Genomic DNA, 17,934 nt, shown 5'->3' with positions numbered 1-17,934 from the left:
AGTACACATCAATAACATGTATATCAAATATACCTTTCACTTTGCCATCCTTCTTATCCGCCAAATACTTGGGGCAGTTCCGCTTCCAGTAACCAGTCCCTTTGCAGTAGAAGCACTCAGTCTCAGAGTTAGGTCCAGACTTGGGTTTCTTCACTTGAGCAGCAACTTGTTCGTCGTTCTTCTTGAAGTTCCCCTTCTTCCCTTTGCCCTTCTTCTTGAAATTGGTGGTCTTGTTGACCATCAACACTTGATGCTCCCTCTTGATTTCTACCTCCACAGCTTTTAGCATCGCGAAGAGCTCGGGAATTGTCTTATCCATCCCTTGCATATTATAGTTCATCACAAAGCTTTTGTAGCTTGGTGGCAGTGATTGAAGAACTCTGTCAATGACACTATCATCAGGAAGATTAACTCCCAGTTGAGTCAAGTGGTTGTGGTACCCAGACATTCTGAGTATATGTTCACTGACAGAACTATTCTCCTCCATCTTGCAGCTATAGAAATTATTGGAGAGTTCATATCTCTCAATCCGGGCATTTGGTTGAAATATTAACTTCAACTCCTGGAACATCTCATATACTCCATGACGTTCAAAACATCGTTGAAGTCTTGGTTCTAAGCCATAAAGCATGGCACACTGAACTATTGAGTAGTCATCAACACACGTCTGCCAGGCATTCACAATGTCTGCAGTTGCTGGCGCGGGTAGTACACCTAGCGGTGCTTCCAGGACGTAATTCTTCTGTGCAGCAATGAGGATAATCCTCAAGTTACAGACCCAGTCCATGTAGTTGCTACCATCATCTTTCAACTTAGCTTTCTCTAGGAACGCATTAAAATTCAACGGAACAGTACCACGGGACATTTATCTACAACAACATAGACATGCAAAATACTATCAGGTACTAAGTTCATTATAAATTAAAGTTCAATTAATCATATTACTTCAGAACTCCCACTTAGATAGACATCCCTCTAATCATCTAAGTGATCACGTGATCCATATCAACTAAACCATGTTCGATCATCACGTGAGATGGAGTAGTTTTCAATGGTGAACATCACTATGTTGATCATATCTACTATATGATTCACGCTCGACCTTTCGGTCTCAGTGTTCCGAGGCCATATCTGCATATGCTCGGCTCGTCAAGTTTAACCTGAGTATTCTGCGTGTGCAAAACTGGCTTGCACCCGTTGTATGTGAACGTAGAGCTTATCACACCCGATCATCACATGGTGTCTCGGCACGACGAACTGTCGCAATGGTGCATACTCAAGGAGAACACTTATACCTTGAAATTTAGTGAGAGATCATCTTATAATGCTACCGCCGAACTAAGCAAAATAAGATGCATAAAGGATAAACATCACATGCAATCAATATAAGTGATATGATATGGCCATCATCATCTTGTGCCGTTGATCCCCATCTCCAAAGCACCGTCATGATCACCATCGTCACCGGCTTGACACCTTGATCTCCATCGTAGCATCGTTGTTGTCTCGCCAACTATTGCTTCTACGACTATCGCTACCGCTTAGTGATAAAGTAAAGCAATTACATGGCGATTGCATTTCATACAATAAAGCGACAACCATATGGCTCCTGCCAGTTGCCGATAACCGTCATAGAACATGATCATCTCATACAACAATTTATATATAATCACATCTTGACCATATCACATCACAGCATGCCCTGCAAAAACAAGTTAGACGTCCTCTACTTTGTTGTTGCAAGTTTTACATGGCTGCTACGGGCTTAGCAAGAACCTTTCTTACCTACGCATCAAAAACCACAATGATTTTTCGCCAAGTGTGATGTTTTAACCTTCAACAAGGACCGGGCATAGCCACACTCGATTCAACTAAAGCTGGAGAAACAGACAACCACTAGCCACCTGTGTGCGAAGCACGTCGGTAGAACCAGTCTCGCGTAAGCGTACGCGTAATGTCGGTCTGGGCCGCTTCATCCAACAATACCGCCGAATCAAAGTATGACATGCTGGTAACCAGTATGACTATTATCGCCCACAACTCTTTGTGTTCTACTTGTGCATATAACATCTACGCATAGACCTGGCTCGGATGCCACTGTCGGGGAACACAGTAATTTCAAAAAAAATCCTACGATCACGCATGATCTATCTATGTGATGCATAGCAACGAGAGGGGAGAGTGTTATCTACGTACCCTCGTAGACCAAAAGCGGAAGCGTTATGACAACATGGTTGATGTAGTCGTACATCTTCACGATCCAACCGATCCTAGTACCGAACGTACGGCACCTCCGCGATCTGCACACGTTCAGCTCCGTGACGTCTCATGAACTCTAGATACAGCTGAGGTCGAGGGAGAGTTTCGTCAGCACGACGGCGTGATGACGGTGTTGATGAAGTTACCGACGCAGGGCTTCGCCTAAGCACTACAACGATATGGACGAGGTGGAAATCTGTGGAGGGGGCACCGCACACGGCTAAACAATCAACTTATGTGTCTATGGGGTGCCCCCCTCCCCCGTATATAAAGGAGTGGAGGAGGGGGAGGGCCGGCCTCCTAAGGCGCGCCCAAGGGGGGGAGTCCTACTCCGAGTAGGAGTAGTTTTCCCCCTTCCCTAGTTAGAGTAGGAGAAGAAGGAAGAGGGAGAGGGAGAGAAGGAAAGGGGGCTGGCCCCCCTCCCAATTCGGATTGGGCTTGTGGGGGGGCGCGCCCCCACCTTGGCCGCCTCCTCCTCTCTTCCACCACGGCCCATTAAGGCCCATTAACTCCCCGGGGGTTTCGGTAACCCCCGGTACTCCGAAAAAATGCCCGAACCACTCGGAACCTTTCCGGTGTCCAAACATAGCCATCCAATATATCAATCTTTATGTCTCGACCATTTCGAGACTCCTCGTCATGTCCGTGATCATATCCGGGACTCCGAACAACCTTCTGTACATCAAAACACATAAACTCATAATACCGATCGTCATCGAACGTTAAGCGTGCGGACCCTGTGGGTTCGAGAACTATGTAGACATGACCGAGACTCATCTCCAGTCAATAACCAATAATGGAACCTGGATGCTCATATTGGTTCCTACACATTCTACGAAGATCTTTATCAGTCAAACCGCATAACAACATATGTTGTTCCCTTTGTCACCAGTATGTTACTTGGTCGAGATTCGATCGTCGGTATCTTAATACCTAGTTCAATCTCGTTACCGGCAAGTCTCTTTACTCGTTCCGTAATGCATCATCCCGTGACTAACTCATTAGTCACATTGCTTGCAAGGCTTATAGTGATGTGCATTACCAAGAGGGCCCAGAGATACCTCTCCGAAACACGGAGTGACAAATCCTAATCTCGATCTATGCCAACAAACACCATCAGAAACACCTTTAGAGCATCTTTATAATCACCCAGTTACGTTGTGATGTTTGATAGCACACTAAGTGTTCCTCCGGTATTCGGGAGTTGCATAATCTCATAGTCATAGGAACATGTATAAGTTATGAAGAAAGCAATAGCAATAAACTAAACGATCATAGTGCTAAGCTAACGGATGGGTCATGTCGATCACATCATTCTCTAATGATGTGATCCCGTTCATCAAATGACAACTCATGTCAATGGTTAGGAAACTTAACCATCTTTGATCAACGAGCTAGTCAAGTAGAGCATACTAGTGACACTCTGTTTGTCTATGTATTCACACATGTACTAAGTTTCCGGTTAATACAATTCTAGCATGAATAATAAACATTTATCATGATATAAGGAAATATAAATAACAACTTTATTATTGCCTCTAGGGCATATTTCCTTCAATATTCACATGATCCACTTGATGTATGTTTTGGTGATCAACTTGTGGGTTCTGTGACCTTGTGAACTTATGCATAGGGGTTGGCACACGTTTTCGTCTTGACTCTCCGGTAGAAACTTTGGGCACTCTTTGAAGTTCTTTGTGTTGGTTTGAATCGATGAGTCTGAGATTGTGTGATGCATATCGTATAATCAAACCCGCGGATACTTGTGGTGACATTGGAGTATCTAGGTGACATTAGGGTTTTTGTTGATGTGTGTCTTAAGTTGTTATTTTAGTACGAACTCTAGGGCTATTTGTGACAGTTGTAGGAATAGCCCAATAGATCGATTAGAAAGAATAACTTTGAGGTTGTTTCATACCCTACAATAATCTCTTCGTTTGTTCTCCGCTATTAGTGACTTTGGAGTGACTCTTTGTTGCATGTTGAGGGATTGTTATATGATCTAATTATGTTATCATTGTTGAGAGAACTTGCACTAGTGAAAGTATGAACCCTAGGCCTTGTTTCAAAGCATTGCAATACCGTTTTTGCTCACTTTTATCATTAGTTACCTTGCTGTTTTTATATTTTTCATATTACAAAAACCTATATCTACCATCTATATTGAACTTGTATCACCATCTCTTCGCCGAACTAGTGCACATATACAATTTACCATTGTATTGGGTGTGTTGGGGACACAAGAGACTCTTTGTTATTTGGTTGCAGGGTTGTTTGAGAGAGACCATCTTCATCCTACGCCTCCCACGGATTGATAAACCTTAGGTCATCCACTTGAGGGAAATTTGCTACTGTCCTACAAAACTCTGCGCTTGGAGGCCCAACACGAGTCTACAAGAAGAAGGTTGCGTAGTAGACATCAACACCTCCTGAGGTTGTTCTTCCACTGTACTAGTTCATCCTCAGCCCACCTCGAGGCCAATCCACCATAAAGCAGGAGTAGGGTTTTACACCGCAAGGTGGCCCGAACCTGGGTAAACTATTGTGTCCCATTTCCTTCCTGTTCATCGAGCTAGGCCGTGAGATTGGCGAGTAGGCGGACTGGGGAGGTTGAGTTCTTCGCACGCACCCTAGAGTTCGAATCTACCAGGGTTTGTGGAGCCCGAAATCCGACATTGGTGCCTCTCTGATGATGCGTGAGTAGTCCTTTGTAGACCTACCGGTCCGTAGTTAGTAGCTAGATGGCTTCCTCTCTCTCTTGTTTCTCAATACAATGGTCTCTTGGAGATCTATTTGATGTAACTCTTTTTGCGGTGTGTTTGTTGGGATCCGATGAAATTTGAGTTTATGATCAGATCTATGTTTTTATCCATGAAAGTTATCTGAGTCTTTTGATCTCTTATATGCATGCATGATTACTTATAGCCTCGTATTTCATCTTCGAATCTTTGGTTTAGTTAGGCCAACTAGATCGATTTTTCTTGCCATGGGAAGAGGTGCTTTGTGATGGGTTCGATCTTACGGTGCTTGATCCCAGTGACAGAAGGGGAACCGACACGTATGTATCGTTGCTATTAAGGATAACAAGATGGCGTCTATTTCTACATAAATAGATCTAGTCTACATCATGTCATTGTTCTTATTGCATTACTCCGTTTCTCCATGAACTTAATACACTAGATGCATGCTAGATAGCGGTCGATGTGTGGAGTAATAGTAGTAGATGCAGGCAGGAGTCGGTCTACTAATACTGGGTGTGGTACCTATATAATGATCATTGCCTGGATATCGTCATGATTATTTGAAGTTTTATCAATTGCCCAACAGTAATTTGTTTACCCACAGTTGCTATTTTCTCGAGAGAAGCCACTAGTGAAATCTACGGCCCCCGGGTCTCTTCTTTATTATATTTGCCTTCGCGATTTATACGTATCCAACGTATCTACTTTTCCAAACACTTTTGCCCTTGTTTTGGACTCTAACTGGCATGATTTGAATGGAACTAACCCGGACTGGCGCTGTTTTCAGCAGAATTGCCATGTGTTATTTTTTTGCAAAAATAAAAGTTCTCGGAATGACCTGAAACTTCACGGAGAATATTTTTGGAATAAATAAAAAATACTGGCGAAAGAATCAACACCAGGGGGCCACACCCTATCCACGAGGGTGGAGGGCGTGCCCCCTGTCTTGTGGGCCCCCTGAGGCTCCACCGACATCAACTCCAACTCTATATTCATGTTCAGGGAGGAAAAATCAGAGAGAAGGAGTCAACGCGTTTTACGATACGGAGCCGCCGCCAAGCCCTAATCTCTCTCAGGAGGGCTGGTCTGGAGTCCGTTCGGGGCTCCGGAGAGGGGAATCTGTCGTCGTCATCAACCATCCTCCATCACCAATTTCATGATGCTCACCGCCGTGCGTGAGTAATTCCATCATAGGCTTGCTGGACGGTGATGGGTTGGATGAGATTTACCATGTAATCGAGTTAGTTTTGTTAGGGTTTGATCCCTAGTATCCATTATGTTCTAGGATTGATGTTGCGATGACTTTGCTATGCTTAATGCTTGTCACTAGGGCCCGAGTGCCATGATTTCAGATCTGAACCAATTATGTTTTCATGAATATATGTGAGTTCTTGATCCTATCTTGCAAGTCAATAGTCACCTACTATGTGTTATGATCCGGCAACCCCGAGGTGACAATAATCGGGACCACTCCCGATGATGACCATAGTTTGAGGAGTTCATGTATTCACTAAGTGTTAATGCTTTGGTCTGGTACTCTATTAAAAGGAGGCCTTAATATCCCTTAGTTTCCAATAGGACCCCGCTGCCACGGGAGGGTAGGACAAAAGATGTCATGCAAGTTCTTTTCCATAAGCATGTATGACTATATTCGGAATACATGCCTACATTATATTGATGAACTGGAGCTAGTTCTATGTCACCCTATGTTATAACTGTTGCATGATGAATCGCATCCGACATAATTATCCATCACTGATCCAATGCCTACGAGCTTTTCACATATTGATCTTTGCTTAGTTACTTTTCCGTTGCCACTGTTACAATTACTACAAAACTGCTACTGTTACTTTTGCTACCGCTACCGTTACTTCCATACTACTTTGCTACTAAATACTTTGCTGCGGATATTAAGTCTTCCAGGTGTGGTTGAATTGACAACTCAACTGCTAATACTTGAGAATATTCTTTGGCTCTCCTTGTGTCGAATCAATAAATTTGGGTTGAATACTCTACCCTCGAAAACTCTTACGATCCCCTATACTTTTGGGTTATCAAGACTATTTTCTGGCGTCGTTTCCGGGGAGCATAGCTCTATTCTTTGAGTCACTTGGGATTTATATCTGCTGATCACTATGAGGAACTTGAAAGACGAGAAAACCAAGATTTATCCCTCAACTACTAGGGGAGGTAAAAACTGTCATCTAGCTCTGCACTTGATTCACCTTCTGTTATGAGTAAACTTGCGACACCTACTCCTGCTATTGATTCTGATATGTCGCATGTTATTGATGATGCCACTTCTGCTTTGCATGATACTTATGATGAAACTACTTCTATGCTTGATAATACTGTGCCACTAGGTGAATTTCTTGATGAACAACTTGCTAAGGTTAGAGAGAATGAAATTATTGAAACTGATAATATTGATGAAAGTGATGATGAAGATTCTCCCCCTAGATATGAATTACCTGATGTGCCTGAGGGTTATGTTATGGATGAAGAAACTGCTAGAGATCTTTTTGCTTGCAAAGATAGATATGATCTTAAGAAACTGTTAGCCAAGCTGAAAGAAAAGTCTTTCAATGCTAGAATGAAATATGACCCTGCTTTTGCTACTTCGCCTATCTGTATTTCTGATAAGGATTATGATTTTTCTGTCGATCCTGAGTTAATTATTTTGGTTGAATCTGATCCTTTTTATGGCTATGAATCTGAAACTGTTGTGGCACATCTTACTAAATTAAATGATATAGCCACCCTATTCACTCATGAGGAAAAAATTCGTTACTACTATATCCTTACGCTATTTCCATTCTCATTAAAGGGTGATGCTAAAACATGGTTTAATTCTCTTACTCCTGGTTGTGTGCGTAATCCCCGGGATATGATTTATTACTTCTCTGCTAAATATTTCCCCGCTCATATGAAACAAGCTGCCTTAAGGGAAATATATAATTTTGTGCAAATTGAAGAAGAGAGTCTCCCACAAGCTTGGGGGAGGCTTCTCCAATTACTTAATGCTTTGCCTAATCATCCTCTTAATAAGAATGAAATATTTGATATCTTTTATAATGGACTAGCTGATGCTTCTAGAGACCACCTGGATAGTTGTGCTAGTTGTGTTTTCAGGGAAAGAACTGTTGATCAAGCTGAATTGCTATTGAATAATATGTTGAGTAATGAATAATTGGACATTTCCTGAACCAACTCCTAAGCCAACTCCGAAGAAAAGGGGTATTCTATTTCTCAGTCCTGAAGATATGCAAGAGGCGAAGAAATCTATGAAAGAAAAGGATATTAAAGTTGAAGATGTTAAGAATTTACCACTATTGAAGAAATACATGGTCTTGATAACACGACACAGGTAGTAAAGGTAAATTCTCTCTATAGATTTGATGAATGTGATATTACTCGTTATAAGTCTGCTAGCCAATGCTTAGATGAGTTTGATAATTTTATTGTTAAACAAGAAAACTTCAATGCTTATGTTGGTAGACAATTGAAACGTAATGCTTATATGATTGAACACTTGAGTGATTATATGTCTAGAGTTAAAGGTGAACTTAAACTTATTAGTAAACATGCTTCTATGGTTACCACTCAAGTGGAACAAGTGCTTAAAGCTCAAAATGATTTGCTCAATGAATTAAATAATAAGAAAAATGATAATGTTGTTAGAGTTATGACTAGAGGGGGTAAAATGACTCGGGAACCTTTGTATCCTGAGGTCCACCCTAAGAGAATTGAGCAAGATTCTCAGAGAACTAATGTTGATGCACCTAGTCCTTCTAAGAAGAAGAAAAATAAAAATGATAGGACTTTGCATGCTTCTAGTGAACCTGTTGTTGACACACCTAAGAATCCCAATGATATCTCTATTTCTGATGCTGAAACACAATCTGGTAATGAACATGAACCTAGTGATAATATTAAAGATAATGTTCATGTTGATGCTCAACCTAGTAATAACAATGATGTAGAGATTGAACCTGCTGTTGATCTTGATAACCCACAATCAAAGATCAATGTTATGATAAGAGAGACTTCGTTGCTAAGAAGCACGGTAAAGAAAGAGAACCATGGGTTCCGAAACCCATGCCTTTTCCTCCCAAACCATCCAAGAAAAAGCATGATGAGGATTTTGAGCGCTTTGCTGAAATGATTAGACCTATCTTTTTGCGTATGTGTTTGACTGATATGCTTAAAATGAATCCTTACGCTAAGTATATGAAAGATATTGTTACAAATAAAAGAAAAATACTGGAAGCTGAAATTTCCACCATGCTTGCCAATTATACTTTTAAAGGTGGAATACCTAAGAAACTTGGAGATCCAGGAGTACCAACTATACCATGCTCCATTAAAAGAAACTATGTCAAAACTGCTTTATGTGATCTTGGAGCCGGTGTTAGTGCTATGCCTCTCTCTTTATATCGTAGACTTGATTTGAATAAGTTGACACCAACTGAAATATCTTTGCAAATGGCCGCTAAATCAACTACTATACCTGTCGGTATTTGTGAGGATGTGCCTGTTGTGGTTGCAAACGTTACTATTTTAACGACTTTGTTATTCTTGATATTCTCGAGGACGATAGTATGTCTATTATTCTTGGTAGACCCTTTTTGAACACTGCAGGGGCTGTTATTGATTGCAACAAAGGCAATGTTACTTTTCATGTTAATGGTAATGAGCATACGGTACACTTTCCGAGGAAACAACCTCAAGTCCACAGTATCAATTCTATTGGAAAAACTTCAACGATTACTATTGGAGGTTTTGAATTTCCTCTTCCTACTGTCAAGAAGAAATATGATATTCTTATTGTTGGGGACATTCATATCCCCATTGAGGTAACTTAGTGTTATTCGAAAATTCTCCGGTTTCATGCGATTCGGAAAGAGTTTGTTAACAAGACTTGATCAACCTTGTTAGTGGATTCCTTTTGATGAGCATGAGATGGATGAAGTTAGAAAGCACAACTCTCTGTACCCTCCTTTTACTTTCTGTTATTTAGATTAAATAAAGCAAAAATAGTATTTCTGTCTGTTTTCTGAATTATCCTTGCAATAAAAAATACCCCGAAAATAAAAGTTCTCCAAATGTCCTGAAAATTATATATGATTTTTTGTAGAATATTTAAGAATATCTGGCACTGAGAACACACCAGGGGGAGCCACCACCTAGCCATGAGGGTCCAGGGCGCACCCCCTGCCTCGTGGACCCCACGTGGACCCCCTCCACTTATTCCTGCACCCACACACTTCGTATTCCTCCAGAAAAAATCCTCCCATAGCTCAAACCCGTGTTCTAGCTCATCTTGCTGCCATTTTCGATCTCCTTGCTCAAAGCTCCATTCACGAAACTGCTTTGGGGGATTGTTCTTCGGTATGTGACTCCTCCAATGGTCCAATTAGTTTTTGTTCTAGTGCTTTATTTATTGCAAATTTTTGCTGCTTAGGTGACCCTGTTCTTGAGCTTGCATGTCAAATTTATATGGTCCCAAGTAGTTCTAATGCATGATATAGCCTCTAGGCACTTGTGGGAGCAGTTGCTATCAATCTTGTTGAGTTTGGTTCACTTTTATTTTGAGTCACTAAAAATCTGAGAAATTTTTCAGAGGGAGAAAATGTTGAAGAGATTGTTGAGAGGCTCTTCGAGCCGAAGCTCGAAGGATAAGCAAAGTGAAGAGAATAAGAAGCCCAAATATAATTTTCCTCGCACTGCGGAGGTTCGGCCGTGCGAATGGCCTTGTGATGAGTTCTTGCGAGCCGCCGGAATTTATGAAGATTTTTATCACTTGGCTGAGAATGCAGGCCTCACCGACTTCCTCCACGACCAGTGTGAACAGTATCTTCTCCTCACTAATATTTTCGTGCAAAATTTTTATTTTCATGCTAATAAATAACCACCTTCAGTGGAGTTCCATTTATATGATGAGGTTAAGGAGATGTCACTCCGCGATTTTTGTCGGGTCTGCAAGATACCCTTTGTAGGCAGCATCGAGGAACCACACCGTAGTGATGTGGAGGGACTTATTGATGAAATTGCTATAGGGGAAACGAGGAACGTTTCCGATGCAAGAATTACTAGCATACATTTTCCTGTTCTACGTTACTTTGCAATATTTGCTAGTAGATGTTTAATTGGTCGCGGGAACAGTGGAAATCTCAGTGCTCCTGATATTGTTATTTTGCGCCATGCTTTGTTTCGTGATACAACTTTCAGTTTAGGCACTATTATTGCTAAATGATTAAGTCTGAACCGTACAAAGGGCCCCATCTTTGGTGGCATCTTTGCTTCACGCCTTGCTGCACACTTTGAGATACCTATTAGGCATTATGAGAAAGAAGAAAAGTTGTTGCCTCCTGTTTTTCTAGATTATAAGAGTATGGTAGCACATGACTTTATTGTTAAAAATAAGAAGCAACTGCTTAAGTATAATTTGATTTTTGGCAAAACTCACTATGAGGTTATTACCTTACCTGCGCCCTCTTTGTTTAACATATTTTCAGGCACGTACCTCATCTTGTCGGAGGCCGTTTATGCATACTGGAGCCTGACACCAGCTCCAGAGCCTGAGCCGGAGCCACGCCTGGACCCTTATCGACAGTCTGTTTATAAGTGGGATCCGGAGGAGATCGCCAACCAGTGGAACCCAGAGGACACTCCTCCGTACACCGGAGAGGGCAGCTTTGAGCCGTGGCCCTAGACCAACTTAGGCCAAAAGCCTAAGCTTGTGGAGTATGTATTTCTCACCGACATTACATTCATGTTCACACACTCATGCCAGTTGTCGGTGCTCATACTTTTTCACTGTACTATCCATGCTAGTTTATTTTCTGTTTTAAGCCTTCTTCTTGTGTGTTTGAAAAACCTTATGAAAAACAAAAAAATAGTTGTAGCTTTTAGCTAGTTTTCTTTTCATGCCTGTAGTAGTAGTAATTAAAAGAAAACCCAAATAGATTTCTCGTTCTTCTTTTGCTTGTTGGGAGCTTTCCCGTGTAAATAGTTTTATTTCTTTTCTTTGGGGGTCGAGAGGAGAAGACCATGATGAAAATGTTGAAGTGGCTCTTATATGCATTATTGTTGATTTAACCAAGAGCCCATATTACCTTGTCTTCTCCCTTGTATTGAATGCTTGCAGATTCCAGCTTAGTCCAATGCACGTGCACTATTATTATTATTCACACCGTTCGGTCGTGCGAGTGAAAGGCAATAATGACGATATATGATGGACTGATTGAGATGAGAAAAGCTGGTATGAACTCGACCTATCTTTTTTTGTAAATATGATTAGTTCATCGTTCCTGATTCAGCTTATTATGAATGAAACATGTTTGCAATGACAATTAGAGATTATAGTTGCTCATGCCATGCTTAATTTGCTAGGAGTTTATAATGGTTTACCTTGCGTGCCAACATGCTATTAAAATAGTTGTGATGTGGTATGATAGGGTGGTATCCTCCTTTGAACGATTCGAGTGGCTTGACTTGGCACGTGTTCACGCATGTAGTTGAAACAAAATCAACATAGCCTACACGATATTTATGTTCATGGTGAATTATATCCTACTCATGCTTGCACTCAGTGTTGATTAATTTTCATGCATGTTCATGACTGTTGTTGCTCTCTAGTTGGTCGCTTCCCAGTCTTTTTCTAACCTTCACTTGTACTAAGCGGGAATACTGCTTGTGCATTCACTTCCATAAACCCCAAAGTTATTCCATATGAGTCCACCATACCTTCCTATATGCAGTATCTACCTGCCGTTCCAAGTAAATTTGTATGTGCCAAACTCTAAACCTTCAAATGAAATTCTGTTTTGTATGCTCGAATAGCTCATGTATCAACTAGGGTTGTCTGTATCTTCCATGCTAGATGGGTTATTCTCACGAGGAGTGGACTCCGCTCCTCACTCACGAGAAAATGGCCGGTAATCGGGATGCCCAGTCCCATGCTCAAACCAAATCAAAATAATTGCAAACAAAAATCCCCCAGGACTGTTGTTAGTTGGAGGCACCCGTTGTTTCGGGCAAGCCATGGATTGATGCTTGTTGGTGGTGGGGGAGTATAAACTCTACCATTCTGTTTGGGAACCGCCTATAATGTGTGTAGCATGGAAGATATCGAGATCTCTCGGTTGTTATGTTGACATTGAAAGTATGCCACTCAAAATATTATTTACCTCTATTTCAAAAATCGAGCTCTAGCACCTCTACAGATCCCTGCTTCCCTCTGCGAAGGGACTATCTATTTAGTTTTATGTTGAGTCATCATCCTCTTATTAAAAAAGCACCAGTTGGACAGCACCGCTGTCATTTGGATGCATTACTATTAGTTTACATTGAGTATGACTATGACTGGATATCTTCTACCACGAATTACAATGTTTAGTCGGTCCTTGATCTTCAGAGGTGCTCTGCATTTATGTTTTGCGGTCTCAGAAAGGGCTAGCGAGATACCTTCTTGTTATATCATATTATGATTGTTTTGAGCATCTGAGATTTACTATTATTGCTCGCTAGTTGATTATGCCATTGATATGAGTAAACATGAGACCTAAAAATGTTATTGTGAACATGGTTAGTTCATAATCTTTGCTGAAAAATTGAATGTTGGCTTTACATATTTACAACAACAAGAGAGAATAGAGTTTGTAAAAGTTTTTCTTTATCACTTTCAGTTTGTCAACTGAATTGCTTGAGGACAAGCAAAGGTTTAAGCTTGGGGGAGTCGATACGTCTCCAACATATCTACTTTTCCAAACACTTTTGCCCTTGTTTTGGACTCTAACTGGCATGATTTGAATGGAACTAACCCGGACTGACGCTGTTTTCAGCAGAATTGCCATGGTGTTATTTTTGTGCAGAAATAAAAGTTCTCGGAATGACCTGAAACGCGAAGAATATTTTTGGAATAAATAAAAAATACTGGCGAAAGAATCAACACCAGGGGCCCCACACCCTATCCACGAGGGTGGAGGGCGCGCCCCCTGTCTCGTGGGCCCCCTAAGGCTCCACCGACGTCAACTCCAACTCTATATATTCACGTTCGGGGAGAAAAAATCAAAGAGAAGGATTCATCGTGTTTTACGATACGGAGCCGCCGCCAAGCCCTAATCTCTCTGGGGAGGGCTGATCTGGAGTCCGTTCGGGGCTCCGGAGAGGGGAATCCGTCGCCGTCGTCGTCATCAACCATCCTCCATCACCAATTTCATGATGCTCAAAGCCGTGCGTGAGTAATTCCATCGCAGGCTTGCTGGACGGTGATGGGTTGGATGAGATTTACCATGTAATCAAGTTAGTTTTGTTAGGGTTTGATCCCTAGTATCCATTATGTTCTAAGATTGATGTTGCTATGACTTTGCTATGCTTAATGCTTGTCACTAGGGCCCGAGTGCCATGATTTCAGATCTGAACCTATTATGTTTTCATGAATATATGTGAGTTCTTGATCCTATCTTGCAAGTCAATAGTCACCTACTATGTGTTATGATCCGGCAACCCCGAGGTGACAATAATCGGGACCACTCCCGGTGATGACCGTAGTTTGAGGAGTTCATGTATTCACTAAGTGTTAATGCTTTGGTCCGGTACTCTATTAAAAGGAGGCCTTAATATCCCTTAGTTTCCAATAGGACCCCGCTGCCACGGGAGGGTAGGAAAAAAGATGTCATGCAAGTTCTTTTCCATAAGCACGTATGACTATATTCGGAATACCTGCCTACATTATATTGATGAACTAGAGCTAGTTCTGTGTCACCCTATGTTATAACTGTTGCATGATGAATCGCATCCGACATAATTATCCATCACTGATCCAATGCCTACGAGCTTTTCACATATTGATCTTTGCTTAGTTACTTTTTCGCTGCCACTGTTACAATTACTACAAAACTGCTACTGTTACTTTTGCTACCGCTACCGTTGCTTCCATACTACTTTGCTACTAAATACTTTGCTGCAGATATTAAGTCTTCCAGGTGTGGTTGAATTGACAACTCAACTGCTAATACTTGAGAATATTCTTTGGCTCCCCTTGTGTCGAATCAATAAATTTGGGTTGAATACTCTACCCTCGAAAACTGTTGCGATCCCCTATACTTGTGGGTTATCAGCGATCTATTTTTATTTGCTTTTATTTTCAGATCTATTAATCCAAAAAATCCAAAAATACCTCGCTGAATTTTATTTGCTTTTATTTGCATTTATCAATCTATCACAATTTTTATCCCGTCTACTTGCCAATTTCTGGCGCCTTTGCCCGAAAGGGATTGACAACCCCTTTAATACGTCGGGTTGCGAGTATTTGTTATTTGTGTGTAGGTGCTGCTCACGTAGTGTTGCGTGGTTTTCCTACTGGTTGGATAACCTTGGTCTCATCACTGAGCGAAATACCTACCGTAGCTGTGCTGCATCATCCCTTCCTCTTTGGGGAAATACCGACGTAGTTCAAGCCGCATCAAAAGGAATTTCTGGGGCCGTTGCCGGGGAGACATCATCAACATCTACTAGGTTCCTAATGAAAAATCTCATCTCCTTGCAATTTACATTATTTGCCATTTGCCTCTCGTTTTCCTCTCCCCCACTTCACAAAAATTTGCCGTTTTATTCGCCCTCTTTCTTGTTCGCGTTTCTCGTTGGATTTTTGTTTGCTAGATTCGTCACCATGAGTGACTTTGGTATGGCAGAAACGGATGATGGCCTAACTCCTAAAATTGGACGATCTGGCAATCTGGATGCTAACACTTTTATTTTGGGGCAAGGGAATGTTATAGGAAAAGAACGTATCCAAGAATTTTTCAATTGTGTTGGAAATTTGAGTCTTGATGATGCTCCTATTCTTAAGAGGACTAAACCTTATGCAGAAGCTATTTCAACACTAGTCCTGAAACTTGAAAATAAATTTATCCATACGCATCCTACCTTGCAAAGATTGTTTTTTGAGTTACCCGTTATAAAGAACCCCAAAGCTAAAAAGTTGGCCACCCTTGTTCTTATGAATGAATTTGATTGCATAGTACGGGAAGCAAGGGAAAGTTTTGATTGCTATGGTATGAATAATGAAAAACCAGTGATAGATGAAATTCTTTATAATAGTGATTATGTGCTAAGACATTTGCTTGGGGACAATCAAATCTTTGATGAGAATCTTAAAAAGGAAGTCCATGTTTTAGATATAACCCAACAAGTTTTCAATGATGTTAATCAACACTATTCTTGGATTGTTGCCGGAAATCAAAAAGGATATGATGATAAGCAACTTGATAGTGTTAAAGTCTGTATGGATAAGGTGTTCTATGTTGTCTTTACAAAACCTGCTGACAAGGATACCTCTAAGGAAAATAAAAACAAAGATGACACTACTTAGATCTTTGCATTATGCCTAGCTAGGGGCATAAAATGATAGCGCTTGTTGGGAGGCAACCCAATGAATAAAATTTATTTTTGTCTTTTTCTTTCTATTCTTGAGTGTTTGCACAATTATGCTACTGTTATGATTGTGCTTTTTGTGTTTTAATTAGTGTTTGTGCCAAGCAAAGCCTTTGGGATCATGTTGGGTGATAGTTAATTTGATCTTGCTGAAAAACAAAAACTTTTGTGCCCAAGAAAATAATTTTCATTTCTAACAGAAGCGCGATAAAATACTGATTGTTTTTGCAGAAGATTAATATACAAATTGCTCACATTGTCCTAATTTTTCAGAATTTTTGGAGTTACATAAGTATTCGAAATTTCCAGATTGCTACAGTCTGTTCTATTTTGACAGATTATGTTCTGCGTTGTGTGCTTGTTTTGATGATTCTCTGGTTTTCTTTGAAGAGTTTTTGCCATGGAAAAGTTGGAATACAGTAGATATAATGCAAAAATAAAATATGAATGGGTTTGCAACAGTACTTATAGTGTTGATTTGCTTTCTTATACTAACGGAGCTCATGAAGGTTTTGTTCAGTTTTGTGTGATTGAAGTTTTGAAGTTTTGGGTGACATTACGATGGATGAAGGAATAAGGATTAGCAAAAGGCTAAGCTTGGGGATGCCCATGGAACCCCAAGATAATATTCAAGAAGTATCAAGCAACTAAGCTTGGGATGCCCCCAAGTGGCATCCCCTCTTTCTTCTAACAACCATCGGTAGTTTACTTGAAACTATATTTTTATTCGTCACATATTATGAGTTTTGCTTGGAGCGTCTTGTATGATTTGAGTCTTTGCTTGTTTTACTTTGTATTTTTAGTCATGAATCCTTGCTGGACACGTTATGTTATGACTTGTTAGAATTGCTCTCTGTGCTTCACTTAAATCTTTTTGAGCTATGGAATTGCTCTAGTGCTTCACTTATATCTTTTTTAGCACGGTGTGCTTTAGTATTTTTGGAGAAATACTCTCATGCTTCAGTTAGATTTATTTGAGAGTTAGTAAAAAAATTAAGAAATTCTCTCTTGCTTCACTTAAATTATTTTGAGAGAAGAATTTTTTTTATGCTCATGTTCTTCACTTAGATTTGTTTGAGCTATCAAAAGCAACATATGAAACTAGACCCAAAGTGATAGATATCCAAGGAGGATATAATAAAAACTTTCATGAAGATCATTGGACAAAATAAACTTGATTCTTTGTAATAGTTTTACGATATGTTGATATAATATGTGAGTCATGTTGATGAGTAATTATGCTTTAGTAAGAATATTGGTGTTAAGGTTTGTGATTCCCTATGCAAGCATGAAAGTCAATAGTTATGCAATGAAATTACATCCTACTTGTGGTGCATTATTCCGTGTTAGTTATGCTTAATGCTCGCTTATGAGATTTTTCGTTTCTTGGTTGGATGCTTCTCAATCTTTTGCTAGCCTTCATTTGCACTAAGTATGATCACTACTTGTGCATCCAAAATCCTTTAAACTAGTTTTTGCCACATGAGTCCACCAT

Source organism: Triticum aestivum, chromosome 3D, assembly GCF_018294505.1.
Source record: "Triticum aestivum cultivar Chinese Spring chromosome 3D, IWGSC CS RefSeq v2.1, whole genome shotgun sequence".
NCBI lineage: Eukaryota > Viridiplantae > Streptophyta > Magnoliopsida > Poales > Poaceae > Triticum > Triticum aestivum.
Note: the sequence above shows the minus strand (reverse complement) of the source record.